This window comes from Balaenoptera ricei, chromosome 8 (assembly GCF_028023285.1).
Source record: "Balaenoptera ricei isolate mBalRic1 chromosome 8, mBalRic1.hap2, whole genome shotgun sequence".
NCBI lineage: Eukaryota > Metazoa > Chordata > Mammalia > Artiodactyla > Balaenopteridae > Balaenoptera > Balaenoptera ricei.
The window spans coordinates 100,561,809-100,575,153 of NC_082646.1; the positions used below are offsets into that span (position 1 = coordinate 100,561,809).

The 13,345-nt window shown below is 42.8% G+C and overlaps 1 protein-coding gene across 13 annotated transcripts in view; it reads right to left on the reverse strand.

Moving 5' to 3' along the window:
- The window catches only part of CELF1 (CUGBP Elav-like family member 1), a 72,114-nt gene extending 64,599 nt beyond the window's left edge, over positions 1 to 7,515 (reverse strand). For 4 of the 13 annotated variants that reach the window (XM_059931589.1, XM_059931583.1, XM_059931585.1 and 1 more), the window contains exon 1: positions 7,359 to 7,394. The gene's annotated coding sequence lies outside the window, so the exon portion shown is untranslated. Of the gene's footprint in view, positions 1 to 7,358 lie in introns of all 13 variants that reach the window. The other 9 variants (XM_059931584.1, XM_059931586.1, XM_059931579.1 and 6 more) reach the window with 6 other exon arrangements.
- Positions 7,516 to 13,345: the final 5,830 nt, after the last annotated feature.

Genomic DNA, 13,345 nt, shown 5'->3' on the forward strand with positions numbered 1-13,345 from the left:
CAATTTTAAGAACTCGAAATATCCTAGAATCAACTCTCAATTATGAGAAGACTAATTCTGTAGATTTTGTTCAAAATTTCTTGTTTTGGAGTATAACCTTTAAAAAATTGTGAATCACTATGTTGTACACCTGAAACTTATATAATTTTGTGAATCAACTATACCCCAATAAAAAAAATTAGCATAAAAAATTTTCTTGTTTCATTTTACTTGCTCTTTGACCATTTCAGAATGCCATAGCACAGTGTGCAGGTAAATACAGGATTATATTAATAGCAACCAACTAGCAGAATCTGTATAAGTTCCACTCAGAAAACCTACATAGAAAGTTAATTCTTGTTTCAAACGTATAGTGAAATACCTAAACTTCCATGATACATTCTACTTTTAATTACCAAAAATAATCAAGAATCAAGGAATAATTCTGGACAAAAGAATGGTTCACGTTGTTTGAAAAAGAGGTATACAGGGACTTCCCTGGTGGCGCAGTTGTTAAGAATCCGCCTGCCAATGCAGGGGACACGGGTTCGATCCCTGATCTGGAAAGATCTCACATGCCACAGGGCAACTACGCCCGTGCGCCACAACTACTGAAGCCCGCGCGCCACAACGAGAGAAGCCACCTCACCACAATGAGAAGCCCATGCAACTGCAATAAAGAGTAGCTCCCACTCGCCGCAACCAGAGAAAGCCCGCATGCAGCAACGAAGACCCAACGTAGCCAAAAAAAGAGAAAAAAAAAGAAAGAGAGGTATATAAATCCTCCCTAACACAAAAATAAAATCCCATGTGCTAAGTACTGTGAGGCCTGTTATACAGTAAGTCCCCTACGTACGAACCTTCAAGTTGCGAACTTTCAAAGATGCGAACGTGCCCCTGTATGCCAGCTGTTGTACTCTACCACTGTACTCTTCAAGGTGCTGTACTGAAAGATTTAAAATGTTTTTTCTGTTTGTTTTTTATGCATTGTGTGAAAAGTATTATAAACCTATTACAGTACAGTACTGTATAGCCGATTGTGTTAGCAGGGTACCTAGGCTAACTTTGTTAGACTTATGACCAAACCGGACTTACGAATGCGCTCTCAGAATGGAACTCGTTCTTATGTAGGGAATTTACTATACCTCTTTGGGACAAAAGGGTTAACCAAATAAAACTTTCAGTTCATCCCATGTCCCAAGGATTAATATTAAACTCCTTTTATTACTTACTGGGGAGGAGGAAAATGGGAGTTGGAGGCTAGGTCCAAAAAGCAAAGAGAAGAAAAGTAGACAATCAAGCAGCTCAAAACCAGTTATGAACCTCCAAAAAATTAAGTAAAAGCTCACTTTAAGAAGAAAGCCTTGAGGGGCTTCCCTGGTGGCGCAGTCGTTGAGAATCCGTCTGCCAATGCAGGGGACACAGGTTCCATCCCTGGTCCGGGAAGATCCCACATGCCCAAAGCAACTAGGCCCATGCACCACAACTACTGAGCCTGTGCTCTAGAGCCCACGAGCCACAACTACTGAGCCCGTGTGCCGCAACTACTGAAGCCCGCGTGCCTAGAGTCCGTGCTCCCCAAGAGAAGCCCATGCACCACAACGAAGAGTAGCCTCCGCTCATCGCAACTAGAGAAAGCCCACGTGCAGCAACAAAGACCCAACACAGCCAAAAGTAAATAAATAAATAAATTTATTAAAAAAAAAAAAGAAGAAAGCCTTTCATGCATGAGAATACTCTGAATATACTAAAACAAACTGGGAGGCTTATGATAACCTTCAAAATGCTCTTACCCTCAAAGTATTCGTTATTAATTCTAAGCAGGCCATTAAATGCCAGGTTTATAAACTTTATACAACATGGAATACCTGGATATCATTCCACCGCTCTAACAAAAAACACTCATATATTAATTATACAGCAAAAGCAGAAACTTGCCTATACCTTCTCTTTATGTGACATTTCTTCTGTACATAATCTGTATTTTGAAAATGACTAGAAATTATCATTAGATTAGAAATTAGAAATGATGCTGTTAACCGTGATCTGCATTACTGTTACATACTTTTAAGCACACTGATACGTTTGAATTTTTCCAGAGATTTGAGCATGTCAGTGGACATCCCCCGGTAATTGGTAATCCACATGAAGAGCATGAATTCTAACCAATTCAAGAGCCTTTATGGAGCACCAAGAGAGAGCAAGATACCAAGATGAAAGAGACATCCCTGACCTCAATAAGGAGAGGAATTCAACCACAAAAAGGAACAAAGTCCTGATATGTGCTACAAGTGGACAAACCTTGAAAACACTGTGCTAAGTGAAATACGCCAGACACAAAAGGACAAATATTATGATTCCAATTACATGAAATATCCAGAATAGGCAAATTCACAGGGACAGACAGTAGACCAGAGGTTACCAGGGGCTAGGAGGAGGGAGCAATGGATGGTTATTACTTAATGGTTACAGAGTTTCTCTTTGGGGTGAAGAAAACTTCAATTTTCCAAACAGAGGAGTGGTGATGACTGCACAACACTGTGAACGCACTTAATGCCACTGAATTGTACTCTTAAAAATGGTTAAAATGGGGGAGTTCCCTGGTGGCCTAGTGGTTAGGATTCCAGGCTTTCACTGTCATGGCCTGGGTTCAATCCCTGGTTGGGGGAACTGAGATCCTGCAAGCCAAGCAGCATGGCACGGCCAAAAAAAAAAAGGGTTAAAATGACCTTAACCTAAAACTATAAAACTCCTAGAAGAAAACAGGGTATAAGCTTCAGGGCACTGGACTTAGCAGTGGTTTCTTGGATAAGGCACCAAAAGCACAGGCAACAAAAGCAAAAAACAGACAAATGAGACTCCATCAAACTTAAAATTCTGTACATCAAAGGACACAACAGAGTGAAATGGCATGGGAGAAACTATGTGTAAATCATATATATCTATTAAGTGATTAATATTCAGAATACATAAAGAACTACAACTCAACAAGAATGACAACAACAAAAATCTGATTTTTAAAAATGGGCAAAGGGGGCTTCCCTGGTGGCACTAAGAATCCGCCTGCCAATGCAGGGGTCACGGGTTCGAGCCCTGGTCCAGGAAGATCCCACATGCCGCAGAGCAACTAAGCTCGTGCGCCACAACTACTGACCCTGTGCTCTAGAGCCTGCAAGCCACAACTACTGAGCCCACGTGCCACAATTACTGAAGCCCGTACGTCTAGAGGCCATGCTCCGCAACAGGAGAAGCCACCACAATGAGAAGCCCGCGCACTGCAACGAAGAGGAGCCCCAGCTCGCCGCAACTAGAGAAAGCCCGCGCACAGCAACGAAGACCCAATGCAGCCAAAAAAAAAAAAAAAAATTAAAAATGGGCAAAAGACTTCTATAGGCATTTCTGCAAAGTTGACATACAAATGGCCATCAAGCATATGAAAAAATGTTCAACATCGTTAGTCAGAGAAATGCAGATCAAAACCACGAGAGACCACCTCACACCCATTAGGACCGTTACTATTAAAAAAGAAGAAAAATTCCATGGCGGTCCAGTGGTTAGGGCTCCGAGCTACCACTGCAGGGGGTATGGGTTCGATCCCTGGTTGGGGAACAAAGATCCTGCATGTCACGTGGCGCGGCCAAAAAAAAGAAAAAAAAAACAAATGTTGGTGAGGATGTGGAGATATTAGAATCCTTGTGCACTGTTGGTGGGATTGTGAAATAGGGGGATCGTTATGGAAAACAGTATGGAGGTTCCTCAAAAAATTAAAAACAGAACCACCATATGATCCATCAATTCACTTCTGAATATTATCCAAAAGAACTGAAAGAAGGGGGACTTCCTTGGTGGTCCAGTAGTTAAGACTCCACGCTCCCAATGCAGGGGGCCCAGGTTCGATCCCTGGTCAGGGAACTAGATCCCACATGCATGCCGCAACTAAAGATCCACACACTGCAACTAAGACCTGGAGCAGCCTAATTAAATAAATACTAAAAAAAAGAAAAAAGAATTGAAAGAAGGGTCTCAAAGAGGTATCTGCACACCCATATTCATAGCAGCACTAGTCACAATGGCCAAAAGGTACAAACAACTTGTGTTCATCAACAGATAAATGGATAAACAAAATGTGGTATATACATATAATAGAATATTATTCAGCCTTCGAAAGGAAAGAAATCCTGTCACATGCTACAACATGGATGAACCTTAAAGATATAGTAAGTGAATGAGCCAGTCACAAAAAGCCAAATACTGTTGTGAATCCACTCATACCTAAAAGTAGTCAAATTCACAGAAGCAGTAAGTAGAATGGTAGTTATGAAAGGCTGGGGTGGGAGGAGGGAGAAAATGGGAGTTGTTGTTTAATGGGTATGGAGTTTCAGATTTAGAAGATGAAAAGGTTCTGGAGATCTGTTTCCCATTAATATGAATGCACTTAATGCTACAAAACTGTACACTCAAAAATAATTAAGATGCTAAATTTTAGGTTATGTGTTTTTTATGTTAAAAAATGTAAATATTAAAAAATGGTTAAAATGGAAAATTGTTATATATATTTTACCACAATTTTTTAAAATTAATAATGCAATATACCAAAACTGTTGAAGTGCATGGTATGTGAATTATATCTCAATAAAGCTGTTAAAAAAAAAAAGGCAGAGCACACAGAGTTTCACCGAATCCAGTGAGCTTCACTCACTGGTTTACAGAAAACAGAGCAGTTTGTTGGAAGTACCCAAAGCCTTGAGCAGAGGAGCCTATGCTCCTACTTCCTCCAACTTCTTCACCCTGGCCTCCAGGTGACAGCTCTTCTCTTTCCCTTTCCAAGGCACACCACCACCACCTTGTAACTTCCCAGTTCCTTATTACATCTGGCCTCACAGGAAAATTAAGTTAAAGAAGCTGCAGTGGCAGTCACAGGAGGGGGCATGGAATTCACGACTCACACTCCACGTTTACCAGCAGAGCCCAAATATTAAAAAAAAAAAAAATCACACAGTAGATGTACAATAAACATTAGGTCTCTGTCCTTCCTCTTCTCTTCTTCAAGCCCAGCATGTTTAAAACAGCAAATTCTCTGCTCCCATGCTGGGATATCCAGTGGCCTAACTCATATGTGCTGGAGCTTAAACACAGTGCATCATTTAAAATGTGGTTGTCAATGCCTATCACCTACTACTAAACTTAAAAACATATCACAAAACTGTAACTAGGATAAGCGTATTTTGTTAAAATAATAAACATTTCTACAGCATATAAAAAGGATAATAAGATAAAGACCACAAATATTAACAATCACCTCTGAGTGGTGGGACTAAAGGTGAGTTTCTCTCTTTTTTCTGGCTTATCTGCATTTTTAATAATGAATCTGTAACTTCTGTAATAACAAAAATAAATGTAAATCTTCAGAAAAATAAATGATTCTGGCTCAAAATTTCACTACCTCTTATACTACAGACACTTTCACACATTACTGCACTGAAGCTGAATTGGCACCATGTGAAACAGACACGATTTCCTCCATTTTGCAGATGAGAATGAGCTGAGGCTCAAAACAGTGACTTGGTCAAGGTTGTAGAGCTAGTAACAGACCAAGGATTACAATTCAGGCCTTCAACTCCAAGCCTGGGGCCCTTTCCATTCCATCACATCTTAAAGGGCAATTTGCATTATTGCTCATGATATTGTATTTTTAAAAAAACAAAAAAAACCTATGTTGAAACTGTTGTAAGAGCACCTGCTACATAATCTTGGGCAAATAACCTCGGGAGCCTCAGTTTCCTCATCTGAAAAGTGAAGTGGTTGGAAAAGATATTCTATCTCACCAGCTAATGGATTTTAAGTCTAGATACCATCTGAGGAGAAAATAACCCCATGGGCAAAAATCAATGGTTGGAGAGAAGTTGAGGCCTATGCTCTGGGCCAAGGGCCATTCTTAATGGAAACAGGTGGTGGACAGTCAAGAGGAAAGAACCGCTGGGGAAACCATAAACTTCCAGGTTAAAACAACAGCTGAAAGCTCCTGCTTCGCTTTCCTAACAGCAATGCTTCAATCCTGGCTAACTCATGATTAGAAACCACATACCTTAAGTCAAGCTAGAAGAATATAAAAACACGGGGGGAGGGGAGGGACCTGTAGCGATAGTTTATGCACGCTATGGTAACTGGATGATTTTCCAAGTGGACTCATTAATGTTAAAACAGAAAAAACCCTTGGTGGTTCTTAGAGACGACTCTTCCCCAGCAAGAATTTAAGGAGAAACTGAAAACTGCGTACCACTCTGAGAGATGCCACACTTGTGGAAAAGAACCAACCCAACACTTATGGAAAAGGTGAAAGAATGAAATTAAAACCTCTTCGATCTACAGAGAATCAAAGAAAGCGAAGAGACCTTTCTTAAGGGTGAAGTTCCTGTAAACGATTCATCGGGTACCTGTTACCTCTTACACTGCAGACATTATAAAGCACTCCACGCTGACACTATTATACAGCCTTCTCCCTCGAAGGTAATAAAACTACAGCATTAACTTTGCTGGCGAGAAAAAGATTCCATTTTGCTAAAGCAGGCTCCGACCAAAATCGCACCACCTTCCCCTCAACTACGGGGACGAGTCTAAACCAAGGAGAAGCTGCTTAGAGCCTGTGCAACCGTCTTAGAGAATTAAAACAACATCCTGTTCCGAGGACCACAACCAAAACACCAGCGGCTTTAAATCCAAAACCAGTTCCTTAGCGAAGAAAGCTCCTCACCGTGCTCTCCGCGCTCCCGGGTGCGAGAATCCAGCCCCGCTACTAGGCCATAACGGGTGAGCACCTGACGTGGGGGGGAGGGCGAGCCAAGGCCCTAGCGGATCTGGGACGAGGAAAGGGGGGCTCTCGAGGCTCCTGAGGAGAAGCGCTGCGCTCCAGAGGCGGGGGTCCTGGGGACCCCCCCCAAGGGTAAGCACCAAGAACACGTGGGGCGACAGGAGCAGGGAAAGGGTGTCCGGGGCAGGCAGCCTGGGTCTGGCACGGCGGCCGGAAAAAGGAGGACGGAGCTACCCCTGGGCAGGGAACGGAGCCCTCAGAGCCCGGAGAATGAAGGCAAAGGGCGCGGAGAGAGGGGCAAGGCCACGAGGAGGGCGGATCTCCCTGGGCGCGGGGGCACGCGTCAGGCCGGCGCGGCGGGACGCGGGTAGCTGAGGACTCCGACACAAGGCAGGAGATCGCTGACCTGTCTCCGAGGCGCGGGGAACCAGGAACGGGCGCGCCCGGAGGGCCCTGTGACCCGCGGCCGCCCGGACCGGACCCGCCCCGCGGCGCCTCCCTCCTGCCCCTTTCCCTCCCTCGCTCCCTCCCTCCCACCCGCGGCCCGTTATCCAGCCGCCGCCGCACTCACCAGCGGCTGCACCTGAGCCCGCCGCTGCCTCAGCTGCTGCCTGCTCCTTCGCAGCCGCCGCCGCCGCCGCCGCCTCCTCACTGCTGAGGCCGAGTCCCGGGGGAGCCTCCGCGTCCCGCCGCCGCTGCCGCCCGAGCAGAACACTCCAAAATGGCGGCACTTCCGGCACCTACCACCGGCGGGGAGGGCCGACGAGGAGGGGGAGGGCGGCTTGAGGGAACGTACCACAGTGGTGCGGCCGGCAGCGCCGATCCGAGCGGAGCAGTGCTCAGGGGCGGGTCGAGCGCCCGGCGCTGCAGCGCCCCCTCGGGCTGGGGAGTGGAGAAGCAGCTCCGCAGGAGCCCCCGGGGCCTCGGGCGGAACCCTCAGCTCAAGGAGCGGCAAGGGCACATCTCTTTGTCTCGGAGCTCTGCTGGAGGAAGACCCCCGGCCTGAGACCCTGAAGTTCTCGGCTCTCCACAGGAGTTCTGGATGAACTAGTGGGCAAGGACCTCTGCTTGGCACTGAATATGCGCATAATAAAATATTTGATGAATGAACGAATGAGTGAATGGGATGGTGCTTGGCCAGCGCTGGGCACATGACACACCCTCCTTTCTACCCCAGCAGATAAGCAACAGGATCCAGGCCTTCCTTCTCTGATGAGATGTGGAATGTGAGTGTATTGCAAGCTTTCAGAGTTAGGGGAATGCTTTCTAACGGCATGATCAGCTGTGTGAACTCACAACCTTGCAAAAATCCTTGCAGCGCCCGGAAGCTCATAAGGGTTCTGTTAAGAGACTGATGTTCCAGCCCTAACCTGCTTCTCCCCCAACTAAAAAAAAAAAAAAAAAAAATCAATAACCCAGGTTAGGTCCCTGAAGACCTCCTTCAGAGTGACCCAGGAATCCCAGGGTCTAGGTGGAATGCAAACAGTACAATAGTTCATTCCTTCGTTCATTCGTTTGTTTAAAAGGTCATTTATTCCGCAAGTTCTACACCTTGTGGGACAATAAAATGCAGATAGAGAAAGAAAACTTAGTTCAGGGACTTTTTGGCCCCAGACATGCAAATAACTCATGGGTTTGCAAATGATTTCTCTGTAACATCTGGCTTCCCAGAGCAAATAATTCTTCTACCCGCAAATACTGATTATACCCAACCTTACTGCAAAAAAATAAGTGGACTCCCAAGCAGAAGCCTCAAAGGCTTTCCCATGTGTTGGAAGCACCTCTTTCTCCCGTGGGGGAAAAAAAAACTAACCACAGTGTTTCTGGTACCATATAAATCTGAACAATTAGCCCCTAAATTGTACACTATCATATTCCTTAGTTGTACTGTGTAGTTTATCATTTTATATACATTTGTAATACTGATATATGATCTTGTTCTTGTTAATAGTTTTATGTGTAATTTACTGAAAACATCTTACATTTATAGACCATTATAGCTTATAGAATGTTGTCACATACATTACCACAATTAATTTTATATTTGTCTCCCAGCTGCTGTAGATTGTAGAAACCTTTTAAGCAGAGAATCTGTCCCGTTCCTTTTTGTGCCATAGAATCATCCAGATATCCATGTGGTTCACCTCCTCACCTCCTTCAGGTCTTGACTTAAATGTCACCTTCTCAGTTGGGCCTTCCCTGACCACCCTATTTAAAATTACACACACATACATCTGTGTTTCCAGTCCCCCTTTGCCACTTTGTTTATTTTTTTTTTAACATCTTTATTGGAGTATAATTGCTTTACAATGGTGTGTTAGTTTCTGCTTTATAACAAAGTGAGTCAGTTATACATATACATACGTTCCCCTATCTCTTCCCTCTTGCATCTCCCTCCCTCCCACCTTCCCTATGCCACTTTGTTTCTATCCAAAGCACTTATCACCATCTAACATAGTATATTTTGTACTTCATATTTTACATATTTTATTTGTAGTCTTCCCACACCAGAAGGTAAACTCTATGGGGATAGGGATCTTGTCTGTTTTATATCCTCCGAGCCTAAAATAATGCCATGTAGGTGCTCAATAAATACCGTGTTTTTTTTTTTAATTTGATTTCCATATATTGTGAAATGATTACCACAATAAGTTTAATTAACATTATCTCATACAGATACTTTTTTTCCTTGTGATGAGAATCTCAAGATCTACTGTTAACAACTTTCAAATATATCGTAAAGCTATGTTAACTATCGTCATCATGTCGTACATTACATCCCTAGTACTTATTTATCTTATAACAATAAGTTTGTACCTTTTGACCACCTTCATCCAACTCCCCAATTCATCAATAAATATTGTTGAATTAATGAATAGACATATCTTGGTGCTGAGTATGAAAAAAGAGAATGAATTGTTTAGCATTCAGAAACTTCCTGCAACCTACCATGAGCTAAATGAGAGCGGGGACCACACCTGTCTTGTTATCCTCTTGTCTCTCCAATGCTTTTCACAGTGTCCAGCTCAACAGATATTTCTCAAAGGGCGACCAGTAACTTTCCCCATTTTACCTGCCCCTTGACTTAGGGCCACTCCTTGCAGGGCGCTAGTGTCATTCTTGCATATAGTTACCAAGGAAGGCCAGAGTCCATTACCCCAGAGTTGGGTGGAAGAACAATTACATGAAGAACACACATTCTTCTAACTTCAAAGGGCTTCCCAATATAGACAAAACACTAAACAGTCCAAATACAAAAAAGCCTGATGTGAGATATAAATGAGTATAAAAAGCTCCCTGCTTCATTTTTTGCCTTCCAAATTGATTAAGATTTGTTTTTAAAAATGTTAACAAGGGTTCGGGGAAGCAAGCCTTTTCCAAGTGCTGGTGGGAGTAAAATTCAGATAGTCTGGCTGGAGGAATTTGAAAGTTTACATATCTTTCTAGGAGCTTTGCTTAAGAAAATAATCAGGATAAGAGCAGAGATGTACTAGTACTTCCCTGGCGGTCCAGTGGTTAAGACTTGGACGCTCCCAGTGCAGGGGGCATGGGTTCCAACCCTGATCGGGGAACTAAGATCCCACACACCACACCATGCAGCAAAAAAAAAAAAAAAAAAGCAGAGATGTACTGATGTATCATGGATCATAACATTGTTAGAATAGCATAAAATCTGATACAAAAGCATAAAATCTGATACAAAAATATACACTCGATATACTTCATCAAGTATATCGTATACTTAATAAAGTATATGATGTAGCCATAGCCTAGAATATTATATATATTTTCAAATAATGATACAGAAAAATATTTAATTGTGGGCAAATGTTCATGACACATGCTTAGTGAATAAAGCAGGTAACAAATTAACAGGTACAGAACGATCCCATTTTTGTTAGAGAATGTGTTTGTTGAAAGAGACAAAACCCAGAAAGAATATTTATTAAAATATTAACAGTGCATCCTCATCATCACTTGGTATTATCAGTCCTTTAATTTCAGTCATTCTGGTAGAAGTGGAGTGATACTTTACTGTGGTTTAAATTTCTGTTTCCAGACTTCCCCGGTGGCGCAGTGGTTAAGAATCCGCCTGCCAAGGCAGGGGACACGGGTTTGAGCCCGGGTCCGGGAAAATCCCACATGCCGCGGAGCAACTAAGCCCATGCGCCACAACTACTGAGCCTGTGCTCTAGAGCCCGCGAGTCACAACTACTGAGCCTGCCTGCCACAACTACTGAAGCCCGCACACCTACAGCTCCTGCTCTGCAACAAGAGAAGCCACCGGAAAGAGAAGCCTGTGCACTGCAATGAAGAGTAGCCCCCACTCACCGCAACTAGACAAAGCCGGAGTGCAGCCACAAAGACCCAATGCAGCCAAAAATAAATAAATAAATAAATTTATATAAAAAAATACTCTTAAAAAAAAATCTGTATTTCTGAAAAGTGGGTTTGGGGGGGTGAGGAAGGAACTTTTCAGGTTATATACTTTAAATAAAGCAAAAACTGTAAATTATCTTTTGACACAGTAATTCCACTTTTAGGAACCTATCCTAATATAGTAATTCTAAATATAGAAAATACAGAAAAAAATCCCATGCTAGAAATGTTTTATAACAAAAATTTGGAAATATCCTGTATGTCTAATAATAGAATGATCACATTATGGTATACTAATTAGGTTTATTATAAATGACAAATACAATGTAGCAATATTGAAAGTGCATATGGGGACTTCCCTGGTGGTCCAGTGGTTAAGACTCCATGCTCCCAATGCAGGGGGCCCCAGTTCGACCCCTGGTTAGGGAACTAGATCCCGCATGCCGCAACTAAAGACCCGGCGCAGCCAAGTAAATAAATAAATAAATAAATATTAAAAAAAAAAGAAAAGAAAGTGCTTATGGCACATTTAGTGGGAAAAAAATCGTGATACAAAACTTTATCAACATGACATGAATGACTTTTTTAAATGGTACACATAAATCACATAGCATTATCATATGGCCCCAAAATTCCACTCTTAGATAGATATCCAAGAAAAATGAAAACATAAGTTCACACAAAAACTTGTATATGAATGTTCACAGGGGCATTATTCAAGATTACCAAAAAGTGGAAACAACCCAAATGCCTATCAACTGATAAACGGAGAAACAAAATGTGGTATATCCATACAATGAAATATTATTTGGCAATAAAAAGAAATACAGTACTGATATTGCTATACCATGGGTGAATCTTATAAACATTATGCTAAGTGAAAGAAGCCAGACACAAAGGACACATATTATATGATTCCATTTATTTGAAATGTCCAAAACAGGCAAATCTATAGAAACAGAAAGTAAATTAATGGGTACCTAGGCCTGGTGGGTTGAGGGGAAATGGGGAGTGACTACTAATTGGTATGGGGTTTCTTTGGGGGATATGAAAATATTCTAAAACTGATTGTGATGATGGTTGCACAACTCTGCAAATATACTAAAAACCACTGAACTGTACACTTTAAATGGATGAATTGTATGGTATGTGAATTATATCTCAATAAAGCTGTTATAAAAAAAATTTTAATGGTACACATGGAAAAGAAAACTGGAAGAAAAAACAAATGTATTTGAGGTGGTGGGATTATGCTACTTTCCTGTATTTTCCAGTTGTTATGAATATGTATTATTTTTATAAGGAGATAAACCTTTTTAAAAAGCACAAGGGGCTTCCCTGGTGGCGCAGTGGTTGAGAATCTGCCTGCCAATGCAGGGGACACGGGTTCGAGCCCTGGTCTGGGAAGATCCCACATGCCGCGGAGCAACTAGGCCCGTGAGCCACAATTACTGAGCCTGCGCGTCTGGAGCCTGTGCTCCGCAACAAGAGAGGCCGCGACAGTGAGAGGCCCGCGCACCGCGATGAAGAGTGGTCCCCGCTTGCCGCAACTGGAGAAAGCGCTCGCACAGAAACGAAGACCCAACACAGCCATAAATAAATATATAAATAAATAAAAAATTTTTAAAAAGCACAAGATGCACGTTTCAGAGTACTATTTAAATATAAATAATCAGCATTACAACTATTCCTCTCGCCTATTTGCAGGTTGTGGGTTTTATATTTAAGTTTATCAAAATATGTTTAATATTAATATATTTTCATAAATAGTGTAGATATCATTATATATATATATATATTTCACTACACACACACACACACTGATTGCAGTTTGTGCAGGAGGAGGGAGCCGTGAATTCAGGCAGATGGGGGATGTGTTGGGAAGGAAGGGCCAGATGAACCCAGGTCCCCTGTTTGTCCAGGATCAGGGCCTCTCCACCAAGCTTCTCTACTTAAAAGCTCAAAGTCCCTTCCACTCTCCCCTTCAGGGCTCCCCCTACCAGAGAGTCTCCTTGTCACGTCTCCCCTTTGGTGGGGTCACACCCTCACCTGGGATAACAGTCCCCTCCCTCTAGCCGGTAGCTGGGGAAGGTGTCACAGGCCCACTGGCCACTGGCCAGGGCCCCGCCTCCCTCGGTCGGGGTCAGAGTTTCACACTCAGGGGTCAGAGACCTCCTC